The following is a 13,106-nucleotide window of genomic DNA, read 5'->3' as shown; positions in this document are numbered from 1 at the left end:
TGTGGTCAATGGCTCGATGTCCGTCTGGCGACCGGTAACGAGTGGTGTCCCTCAGGGATCGGTGCTGGGACCTATCTTGTTCAACATCTTTGTCGGTGACATGGACAGTGGGATTGAGTGTGCCCTCAGCAAGTTTGCTGATGACACCAAGTTGTGTGGTTTGGTTGATACGCTGGAGGGAAGGGATGCCATCCAGAGGGACCTTGACATGCTTGTGAGGTGGGCTGATGCCAACCTTACGAAGTTTAACCATGCCCACTGCAAGGTCCTGCACCTGGGTCGGAGCAATCCCAGGCACAGCTACAGGTTGGGCAGAGAAGAGATTCAGAGCAGCCCTGCAGAGGACTTGGGGGTGTTGGTCGATGAGAAAATGAACATGAGCCGGCTTCAGTGTGCGCTCGCAGCCCAGAAAGCCAACCGTATCCTGGGCTGCATCAAAAGGAGTGTGACCAGCAGGTGGAAGGATGTGATCCTGCCCCTCTACTCTGCTCTCGTGAGACCTCACTTGGAGTAGTTTGTACAGTTCTGATGTCCTCAGCATAAGAAGGACATGGAACTGTTGGAAGAAGTCCAGAGGAAGGCCATGAGGATGATCAGGGGACTGGAGCACCTCCCGTATGGAGACAGGCTGAGAAAGTTGGGGCTGTTGAGCCTGGAGAAGAGAAGGCTGCGTGGAGACCTCATAGCAGCCTTCCAGTATCTGAAGGGGGCCTATGAGGATGCTGGGGCGGGACTCTTCATTGTGGACTGCAGTGATAGGACAAGGGGTAACAGGTTCAAACTTACACAGGGGAAGTTTAGATTGGATATAAAGAGCAAGTCGTTTACTGTGAGGATGGTGAGGCACTGGAATGGGTTGCCCAGGGAAGTTGTGAATGCTCCATTCCTGGCCGTGTTCAAGGCCAGGTTGTTCAAAACTTGCCTCTGTCTTTCTGGTAATCTCTTTGTAGGCACTGTCATTCTACTGTTAGATCCTTCTACAGCTGTCTTTTCTCCGGCTGAAAAAGTTCAGCTCCCTCAGCTTTATAGAGGGCAAGTCCTCTGGTCATTTTATTTGCTCTTTGCTGAACTAACTTGTTTATTGATATCTTTCTTGTAGTGGGGAGTTCAAAACTGGACACAGTATATAGATGGGGTCGAATAAGCACTGAGTAAAGCAGAAAGACACTTAAACTGATGCCTTGACTGTGTTCTGCTCATGCAGCCCAGAGTGCTGCTAGGGTGCACTGCTGGATGATGACAGTCTTGTGCTCATGAGGACACCAGGGCCTTTTCAGCACAGCTGCTTCCCAGCCAGGCAGCATCCATCCTGTAGCTTTGTGAGAGATTACTGTGTAAACTAAAGGATTAATACACCACAGGTCCTTTCAGGAGTTATCTAGACCCCTATGGTAAACCTCATTCTTCTAATTCCAGCTGTAGCTTAAGTGAGTTACTCTCATAACACTTCTGAGAGCAAATGTGTAGGTGGCAACAGCCAAAGAAGGTTCTGGGTGAGAAAAGGAGATAAAGGAATATCCTGATGAATTTTAAGGGAAGATGAGATTTAAGATACATCCTTGTGTACAATCTGACCATCTTTAGCAATTTCCAGGTCCAGTGTGGTTGTGTTTAGGTTTTCAATGCTCCAGTTGTTAGTTCCTGCTGAAGATCAGGTACCATATAGGAAATGGAAATGTCAAACTGGAGGCTATGAATTTCCCATGGTAATAACATCCTTGACCTACAGCAGGTTCACTGCAGCAGCATGGGGGCATAGTAGTGATTTCTGCATGAGACTGAAGCTTGTAGATGACCTCACCAGCATTTGCTGTTGCCTAGAGGAATCTGAAATCATGTCCAAAATGCTCCTCAATGCTTCTGTGTTATCCTGTTTACATCTCTGTGCTACCAGTGCAATTAGGAAGAGCTAAGGATCAGGCCTGTGACATGTGACATGCCTTTGGCTGGGAAGACAGGAGTAATGAGACCTAAAAACATCTGAAGACATTTCTGGGCCAGTGACCGAGGAAGGACAGAAAGGTTCCTCCTTTCTATCACATTGAAAAGAGCACCTTAGAGTCATGCAAATCAGGGAAAACTTGGCAATTGCTAGGAGGCAACAGTGGGGCTCTACAACTGCCCTGTGAGCTGCAGAGCAGTATCAACTGTCGGTATGCTTACTGCCTCAGGGAGCAATGCCTCATCCAGACCTCTACTTGTGCACTGACTCGCTGGAACTGGCTCCCTCTGCAGCAGGCTGACCAACCTTCCACCATAAAGCACTTGACCCTGTGACTTCTCTGGACTTTATATACAATTCCTTATGGCCTAATTATGATAGTGTGTGTGTTTGCTTGTTCCTGGTTCAGACTAAAACAATTTCAGAGTTTTGCTTCAACCCATCAGTATGGTGCTTTTGCAGTACTGGACTAAAATGTCCTGCATGTCTAAGGCTTGAGTGGAAACTGATGATCGTTGTTGAGGACAATGCTGGACAGGGCCAGAGGACAGAAGAAGCCTAATCTCATGCAATTCTCCTAAATGCCAACTGGAAATGTTTTTGGCACAATCTAATCTGTGAACTGTCCCCGGGCATCTGACAACAGCCCTACTGCATCTAAGTTCACCCATTAGCCTTCTTCACTTAGCAGTGTAAACACAAGCTAGCATAGTGCCTCTGTAAGAAATGAATCAGTGCTGAAAAGGGAACTGGAACACAAACACACTACTCTTCAATTGTTGGAAAGTTGTCAGTGGTACTTTTGGTTCAGGTGGGTAGTGGACCTGCTCTGAAGATTGCCAAGCTGGACCCCAAAAGCCAGGGCCATTGTTGAAACAGGGAATGCTGCCTCTCTCCTCCATCCTTGTCTTAGACTCACACCTCAGGGAGCTGGAAAAAGAGATGAGAAAGGGAAAAAAATATTGTTTTCACTAGATCTGTGTTTTCATTTGCTTCATATTTTAGGAGCCATCAGACAAAAGGGCAAGAGAGGAAGCTACAAATCCTTTTCAAGAAAAGTGAGAGAAAAGAAACAGTAACAGCAACAACAACAAAAACAAAAACCAAACAAACAAAAAAGGAAGCCAAAAGGTAATTTTGAAATAAACCCTTATCTTCTAAGCTGTAGAGCTAGGCCTTGGATAATGTTAATGAACCATTAGCCCTGCCTTAATCACAACATCACTTTCTTTTGTTCTCACACCCCACTGCTTTTTCGCAGCCGGAGACACTTAGATTTTCAGAAGTGACAGTGCTCCTCATGAGCATAGTTCATGCTGCTTATAATGGACACATCTGTGCTTACAATGTTTGTCTGTCATATCCACTGTTTGCTTTTAGCAGCACGATGAAGAGTATGTGGCAGCCTGTGTATGTGTGTGTATGTGGGAGCAGCAGTGAGAATTCAGACTACTTTAAACCCTGCTAAGATGCTCTGTTTCTCAATACTGTATTTATTGCAACTCACTTTGTAGTCAGATGAATGGAGTATTTTTTTTTTTTAAGGAATTTTACTCCCAATTGTTTTTATTACGACATAAATTTGATGACTCTTTATTAGGCAGTAAGAACTAGGGCAACCCTTTGTGAGACTTGATCTGCTATTGAAATGTGTACAGTTTTGCCCTGGAATTAGGCCTTTCAACTGAATAACAAAAACTTACAGACAAAAGTTCCCCTTACAGTCATAGCATTGGTTTTCTCTGCAGAAGCCTTCCTCTACCACTGCTCCTCAAATCAGTTCCCCATGGCAGTTTCAGTGCTGGTGAATGAAACAGGGCCAGGGCACGGGTCAGAGCACTTGCATGCAGCTGCTGTTGAATTGTTAGCATGGTCTCTGGCACGGTTTTGTCCCCAGCCAGCGGGCAGACTCCTGCACAATGCCTGGCAAAGTCTGTGGAACTGCATGAGTGATATGGCTGTAGAGATCCTGATGTGATCAGGGTGTGAGTAATGCCATGTCCTTTGGGCCCTGGCCAGAGACCAGATCCTGGCCTGTGTTATTTACTTGGTAGGGGGTGCAATCACAATATCTGCCTTTTTTCCTTCTTTTCTTCCCCCAGCTCCCCCCGGACCTGCCCCAGCAACAACTTAGATGACTATTGTTTTAGGCTGTAATTCTGCAATAAAGGTTGTAGGAGTGACTTTGGGTTATTTGTTATCAGTGTGAGATTGGGTTTTTACGCTACAGCTCTTCCACTAACTCTTTGCTTACACAGAGGTAGGTGAGGGAAAACCGTACAGTACTCTTTATAAGTCAGACTGCTTGTTGTCCTTGAAACTATAGAAAAAGTAATCACGCACTCCTATTTACGGAAGTGCTAAAAAAAGCTGGTTTTTTTCTTTCCTCAATAAGCTTTTTGCTTCTGTATTTCTTAAATAATTTTGCTGTTCTCATACTTTGTCCAGAATTTGCACATCAGGGAGTGTATTTCTTGCTTATTATTTTTCTTCAACTTCAATTCCTATAAATTAGTATCCAAGATACAAGGTAATGAAAAATTAGCCCTAAAGCATAATTAGATTTCATTTGTCCTCTTGTGCATTTTTCTACCATCATTCATTCAATCTGCTATTACGTCCCCTTTTGTGTATTGTGTCCTAACAATCCCTTTAGATAATTTTCAGAATGCTCATTAGCCAAAAAAGATATTGTTAAGATAATGACTCTAAATATCAAATTAATTTTCGTACTGGATAGATATTCCAGTATGGATCAATATACTGATTTGAAATAATTGATATTTCAAACACAATCTGTTTCTTATGTATTTATTTTTTATTTAATTAAGCCAAACAAGAATATGAGGCAAAAATACAACTTAATGTTAAAAAGATTCATAATTTACTTTTCCTTAGTGATGCTGATAGCTGGAAGAGCAATGGCAAATATAATTAAAGTTGCATAACTCTTCCATTCTATCCTCCTTTTAATTCTCTCATAGTTTGTTAATTGATCACTACCCATTCCCAACATTTATATTCATAGTTTCTGTCTGAAAGTGTTGGGGTTTTTTTTGGAAATCTATATAAAAAATGTTCCAGCAGTTCTTGAGAATATCAAAACTCAAATCAATGCCACAAACCCATTATTTTTCCCATAAAAAGAATAACTCAAAAAGTCTGTCTTTTATGAACAGCTCTCATTAAAACAGCTTGAAGAGGAGGAGGAAAAGCCAAATACTTTGTTGGTATAAATGGGGAAATGTCAATAGGAAAAATGGGAATTGTGGTCATTTTCACATGCAGGAAATTTGGCAAATAACTTGCCACAGAAAAAGCCTCTTTTGAGAGGAAGTGCTTTGGAAAATATTGGCTGCATTTTGACCAGAATGTGAATCTTTGGCAAGTAAGCTCTGTTTGCATGGAGTAGATTTCCTTTATGTAGCTATAAGATGTCATCAGTGAAGTGTGCAGTGAGTAAGAAACATTTTAGAAACTTTTGGAGTTTAAACTAAAGTTTTGCTTTCACAAAGCTCATAAAGTAAGCAAGGCTTTGATACCCAGAGTATCCAACATCACTAAAATGCACTTCTGAAAAGAATGGATGGCTGTGTCTCAGTGGGTCACATTTTAGACTTTCTTTCAGAGTTAAATTACTGTACAGATTTTGCATGTACTCTAAACTAAGAACAGAAATTTAGCTTAAATCTTAATTTAATGTTTTTTTGTTTATACTAATAGATATAAATTGCCATAATTTTAGCTTGGAACCTACCTTAACCCCAAACAGTACTTTTGAGGCAAGATCCACATGAAATCTTAGCCTTCTTTTGGCTGATGTTTCATCATGCAAGGTCATAGTCTATTTTGCTCACCACCACTAGTAGGCTTTTCTGCTTCTGCTACCTTTTTCTGCTTTACATTTTGGCATTTATTGACATCTGGTTTCAATTTGACTGAATACTTAATTGTAAATATGGTAGAAATAATCAGGTCCTCTTTTTGAAAAAAATATAAGCAAGCAAGCCAAGTGGTTTGATTTTTGCCCTAGATACATTCTCACTTACTTTAGAAGAGCTCTTCCTGTCTTTGTGCTTCTATCATTGGGCAAAATTGTATTGGTTGTCTGTAGAAGGAAAGGAGCGGAGTTAATCCTGAAAGTAGACTGTAGGCTTTACTAGTCACCTGTCAGCTAAGGACTAGCACAGTAAAGAAGATTTGGAAAAGAAGCTGAGCAGTGCCTCTAAGAAACCTGTTGTGCTATGAATTCTGAACGTTATTGACAGTGAAATACTTTACAACTGATTTTAACCCTTCAAAAGCTAGGCACATCTTTTAAGCTAGTTACAGAGGTTCATTCTATAGGCAATGGAGAAATAAGTACCAGTCCTTTTGGATGGTGATGCATCCTAGCTTTTAGGAGATGGTGGTGATGGTGGTGATACAGGACAGACTATCCTCTGAAGATGCTTTTGTTGTTTCATGGGATTTGGAGAGATCTTCATGTATTGTTGCAGGCACCTAACTCTTAAACTCCTAAAGTCAGGTTAGAAAGATCCAAGAGCAATTAATCTACATCAGCAATAGTCAGTTGTAACATATTGCTTGAATTAAGCAGTTTATAAAATGATCCTTTTTCAGTGACAATAATAGCAGGACTTGGCTATGCCACTTAACAGAATGTTCCTGAGATGGGAGAGGTGAGGAGTGAGGAAGCTGTATGTGCTTCACACACCTAGAGGAAATTTTTGTGAATACTGAGTCTCAGAGAAATTTTCTTTTTGTTTCTGCTTCATTCCAGGTGGAAATTGATGAAGTCTGGGTTGTCCTGTTAGTGTAATTTATTGTATACCTAAAAGTATTTTATTTGGCACAGTCTTATGTTGTGATATTCTTGGGTGTGGGTGGTAACCATCACTTAAAACCACCTGTAATTTTGTCATAGCTATAAATCAGAGGTCACTTCATGGTAGATTATAAATCAAAGAATATTATATTTAAAAATCTGTTAGCTTTTATCTTTGTTCTTACATTCACTCTCTTAACCAGTGCTATATCAGTTGAGAACTATATTTTGTTTCTAACCCTAAAATTAATATTTTCAGCTGGTGTAAATATTTTTAATTCAGCACAAGGTCTTTCCTTGCGTAGATTTTTTTCTAACTAATATTCACTTTCTTTTGTACACCAATGCACACCATGCTATGTATGAAAGCAGAAAGCATTCTGAACTGGTAAGCACACACATAAAAGAAAGGTGTGAAAAAGGAACCATTTCATGGCTCTGAAACCAGTGATCACAATGTGTCACATGAGACCACCCCATAACAAGTACAAGAAGTAAAAAATTAGAAATGTTGAGGGCTGTTGAAGACCAAATTCTCACAGCAGATTGGCACAAAGTTGTTTAGCACAGATGTGTCTGTAATTGTGATACACTGGGAAAATTCTCAGTGTTTCAACTTCAATGGCTCCCACACTCACACTTCCACCTGTGTGTTGTGGTGGTCTACTCTTAACACACTGGACTGTAATGTGAACCATGTGGTAACGTGTCTGGCTCAAAAACCTGTTAATCCCTCTCCCTTCCACCAGTGTTCTCGTCACATCTTTAGGCTTGTTTTCTCATTTCTATTTTCATGTTTAAAGGATTTACAAAATGGAGACAATAAAGACCATGGGACTAGAGGTGCAGGAGAGAGCTAATTCAGGTACTTCCAGTTTGGTGGAGATCAAAAGTTGTTAGCTGCTCTGTGCAGTGCATGTAAGGGCCTTTGAAAAAACCATGGTGGAGGTGCTTGTTGCAGCTGTCTGAACGATTCTTTTCTTCAGGGTAAGATACTACTTTAAAAACAGTTTTAATGCAAATATATTTTAACCTATCTATTTGTCTTGTGAGCTATTTACTCAGACCAACATTATCATGATACCTTCTAGCCCTCACTTAACACTTTGCATAAGTAGATCTCAGTATGTTTCCCAAAGGGTGCTTGTTATATACTTGCTGTCAAAGATTTGCTACTGAACTCATGATTGTGCATGTGTGCGTGTCTGTGAGAACAGATGCCTCTCAACCTCATAAGAGAGGAAATGTGAACAAATATTTTGCTAACAATTTTACATTTGCCAACATTTACACATTTGCTAACATTTACATTGGTAACATTTTGCTAACATGTAGTAGCCTGGGGGTTCCAGAAACATGTCAAGAATTTTTATTAAAAAAAAAAAAAAAATATGAAAAACATTGGTAGATAACAACATAATACATGTGAATTCAGCAAATACTGTGTTGCGAAAATGAGCAAAATACTAATTTTCCCTCAAAGTCTTGGTTAAAGCAAGACAAGTAAGTTGTATATTGCTTAGGATTATATTTATAATCTTACCTTGCTATTCTGTTTAGGTACCTCAAAATTGATAATAACCACAGCTAGATCTTTCTGAAATTTTTCTCACAGAATATTTTTGCACTGGGAAATTCTTTTGGATTTGGATTCATCAAAATCAACTTGTTGAAGGAAGCAATTTTTAGTGACATAATAAAATACAGAACTATTTTGATAAGCTCAAACCTATTCATTTTATTTTCTAAGTGAATAATTTTATTAAATGTTCCTTAATTTTTAATTTATTTTGAATTATGAAGTTGTGTTAAAATTGTTCTTTGTAAGACACACTTAAGTGTTCTAGAAAATAATTTCCAAGGGAATTTAATTTCATAGGAAGCTAATTTTAAGGATCTCTCTTTCTGTCTCTCTAGAAGAAAGTCAATCTTGTTTCTGACTACCTTTGGTTACAATATCCATGCTATTGATATTTGATAAGTGGTGGAGTTAGATAGGGACTTTGAGCTATTCAAACATTTGGGTATTTTGGTGCTATCCTCAAAAAGACAAAACTGCCCATTGCTAAAATTATAATTTTATCATGGAAAGGTTCTTATACTGATAATAAATGTTTCAGTACAAGTATTTTTGTATAGGTTAAACGAAACCTACTATCTCATCAGGTTCCTATAAGCCATTTAGAATTTGGGACTGTTGTTTCTATGGATATGAAAACTGAGCTGAATTAAACATTGAAGTGAAACCCCGAAAGACTGAAGCAACCCGCTTTTCCTAGCTGTCAGTAATATTAAAATAACTCTGAGGCAGAGATGGAAACCATACTGTTTCTGTTCGGGAGAAGCACGGCTGCCTCTCTGGATGCTTTACATATCCCACAGCAAATGGTTGAGCCTTTGGCAGCCCTCCTGGTCCTCACTGACCTTGGGCTAACACTTTGCCGTGAGGTCACCAAACAATAGATTGATCACCCTGAAAGGGTGCGTTTCTCAAGGGTTACACAAACAATCTCCAGTCATTAAAACTAACTATACAAAAAGTCTAATCCTCCCTTTTTTAAAGTAGTTGAGTCTGAGTTTGGGCTTGGAAAAGTGGACAAATCCACTGAATAAACTCCTCTAAATAAATGTGGTTTTTTTTTTTTTTTTTTTTTTTTTTTTGTTTTTTTTTTGTTTTGTTTTGGTTTGGTTTTTGGTTTTTGGTTTGTTTTTTTTTTTTTTACTTCTAGTTAGCAGACTTTGCAGATGACAACAAAAGTAGAGATGGTTGTGAATACCCTCTGTTTGTAGCTATTGAAATTATGTTTTATTTCACATTCAAATTAGAGCTGCTTCAAATTAACACTGCAGAATAAAGAAAAGTGAGTGCTTCTACAAATGCTATACTAAAGTTGTTTTAGTCTAATGTTATTACATCTGAGTCATAGCTGAAGGAATGTCCTCACCTGTACCATGAAACAGAATGAAATGGTTTCTAGTCAGGAAGGTGAAGATTAAATCTGATTGAAGCAGCACTGATTTAAATGACATTTTTCTAAAAGAAATCCCTTTTAATTTTTAATCCCAGTTTTTAATTGTCCAGAATGTCAGAGCTTTGACTAGCTTTGCAAGTGTTCAGGCAGAAGTTGGTATCACATTTATAGAGACACAGAATTTCTATTAAAGCACAAAGCTTCTAGAAATAATGGTCTGAATTGTTTTAATTTAGAAAAAAATTCTCATATTTTACTTGGAAATTTTCTATTTTGACAAAAAATTAAACAGGTTGAAACTTAAACATGCTGGCAAGAATAATACTCTACATTTTTAAAGAGAACTGAGAGTGCACCTAAAATCATAATACTAAAGTAGAAATTACTTTTATTTTTTTTCTTTTTGAAAGCATTGCAAGAAAAAAGTCTCCGGAAAAACTAATAAAGCTTTTACCTTTATTTGTTTCTTATTTTAATTTATTTTCATAATTCCAAATTTAAGGTAGGTGTAAAGAACTTTCAGAAGACTGTTCTTGTGTAGTGGACATACCTAGTATAATAAACTACAGCTGAGTTTCCAGGATACTAGTCTTTTGCATTGTATTGAGTAGTCAGATGCAAAGCCTGCATAATGCTAGACAATTATGGGGGACCATGTGGCTTAAAAGGCCTCTGGAACAGTCAGCTATTCGTAAAAAAATCACTATGACAGTATAAAATATTACCTTTTTGTAGCTGGCAATTCTGCTGACAATTTTCATTAATGCGATTAAACAAGTTTCGTAGTGTCTATCTCAAGTGCTCCAGCTACTTATAATAGAAGAAACAAATCATAACTTTAGAGAAGCTTGTGTTTATGCCAAGGATTGAAAAGGTTCAGTGTCAACATTATGAGGGGAAAGTAAAAAGCCCCATTTTCTGTAGTGTTGCACTCCAAGATGCATCATATTTTCTTGGGGTTACTTATTCTCTTGTATTAGGAAAATAAGATGAATTTAGACGAAGTTTGTTACAATTACAGACAAACTTACTGTGTTGTTACTTTTTCGCTTGCAGTCCATCTTTCACTGCAAGTTATGAAGATGCAATGTACGTAACAATGGATTAGCTCTTCGGCATTCTGGACTTGATTCATTACTGCTTTGTGTCACACAGACTAAAACTAATACAAAATTTAAGTTTCTGGCTGACTTTTAATACGTGTTATATCCATTTAAAGGGCAAAATAAACTCTAAAATTTCTGTGAAATAGTATTTCTTTCAAGATGCAATGGGCCTATTGCAGCACTTGAGTGCTTAGGTTAGAATTCATATAGAATCATAGAATAGTTAGGGTTGAAAAGGACCTTAAGTTCATCTAGTTCCAACCCCCCTGCCATGGGCAGGGACACCTCACACTAAACCATGGCACCCAAGGCTTCGTCCAACCTGGCCTTGAACACCTCCAGGGATGGAGCATTCACAACTCCCCTGGGAAACCCATTCGGTGCCTCACCACCCTTACAGTAAAGCACTTCTTCCTTATATCCAATCTAAACTTCCCCTGTTTAAGTTTTAATCCATTACCCCTTGTCCTATCACTACCATCCCTAGTGAAGAGTCCCTCTCCAGCATCCTTGTAGGCCCCCTTCAGATACTGGAAGGCTGCTATGAGGTCTCCACACAGCCTTGTCATGTCCTGAAAAAGACTCTCGAGAGCTTGAATAAACAGTTTTGAAGAAAATACTTTGCTTTAATGATGTTTGTGTTTTCTTTGTAAACTCCAGCGGAACCTGGTAGCCTGTGGAAGACATTTGCACCTCCAGTGTTTTCATCTATAGCTGAGAGATAGTAGGTTGCCACTGAACTTAACATTCAACTTGGGACTGATGCTTTCGTATGCAATTTGAAACTCATAAAAAGCATAAAAGGTCCTTCCTTCCCTCATCCTAAATTACAGCAGGTCTGATGGTGGAAACTGTTTGCTAAAGGAGTATTTAAAGAGAAACACAAACATTTTTTGGCAAACTTGTTCAGGAAACTTTTTATTGGAGAAAAGCTGAGCTATCCTGTCCTCTCAGACCTTGAGGAAAACAATTAGAAACTTGATACATTAGGACTGAGGGGAAATAACATTAATTTTTTTTCTGAGGAGAACTTTTATATCAATTTGTGTGTAGCTAAATAAAAAAGGAGCAAGCAGAGCTGATAGACAGCTGGGTTAACAGTAGGTAAGCACTTGCAGCCTGGTGACATTTGTGAAAATAACAATCTTTTTCATTTTTAGACTCCTCATTTAGGCAGCCAAGGTTTTCAAGAAAGTGATATACCTGCAGAGTGAGATCCTTTCATACGGTAAACTAGTATGTCTTCCTATCATATGCCTTTTTCCTTGTGCATGTATGTCACTTTCTTGCTGCCTTATTTACTTTTTTTGCTTTTTCTTCTGAGCTATTTTTCATAATGATGACTGACAGATGTTGTGGAATGAATGTGGACGGCACCAGTTATGAAGCCAAGTCAAGAAAAATGCAGTCCCATTTTTAGTGCAAGTTTAAAAGCCAATTCTGCAGGAAAAAGAAGATTAAAAAAAAAAGACTGGGTCCAAACCCCTTGACTTTATGCTTTCTTCAGCTCCTGCAGTTTAACTTATTTTCACTCTGTCTTCTTCAATCCTTATAAAAGTAGTGCTCACCTCAGACCTGACCTGCAGCCAACCTTCCTGCTGCCAACTTGCAGTAAAATTTATTGCCTTGTTTTATCAGATGACATGAAACAATGCCAACAATTTCTCCAGTGCTACCTATATGTGATCAAACAGCACCGAGGAAAGATATGGTGTTTTCTCTTGAATATTTTTAACCTGTAAAGTCTACTGGAAGAGTACTTGTTTGACAAGAAGTAAGTAACAGATCTTTAAGCCGGAAACTTGTCAAAAAGAATACTTGACAAGCCAACACTGAAAAAAGCTGGAGGAAGGAATCTTATTTTATACTGGAGAACTTTGCAGTATCATCTGATTTAGAGGTCAGGCCCCTAAAGTTATTTATTTTTCAAAAGGTGTTTTTAATAATTTTGAAAAAGTAAGGCTTCTTTCCAACTATGCCTTCCTTCTCCACAAGCACCAATAATCAGGATTAAAGAAATTTAAATAGCTACAAACCAAGCTTTTGTATTTGTGTCTTGCGTCAACTTGCACTGCTGTAGGAAAAAGTTGATTTTTCTTTTGTTACAGTGCATTTAGAAATAGTTTTAAAAATCATCCTACAGTATTTACAAGTGCCCCAAATAATTTTCCAAGCTCTCTCTTTCACAGTGCTTTACACCTAAAATCTCTGATCACTCATTCCTTAAACCTGAGGGCATGCCAACATTTGCAGTGGAG

This window comes from Psittacula echo (assembly GCF_963264785.1).
Source record: "Psittacula echo genome assembly, chromosome: 4".
Lineage (NCBI taxonomy): Eukaryota > Metazoa > Chordata > Aves > Psittaciformes > Psittacidae > Psittacula > Psittacula echo.
Note: the sequence above shows the minus strand (reverse complement) of the source record.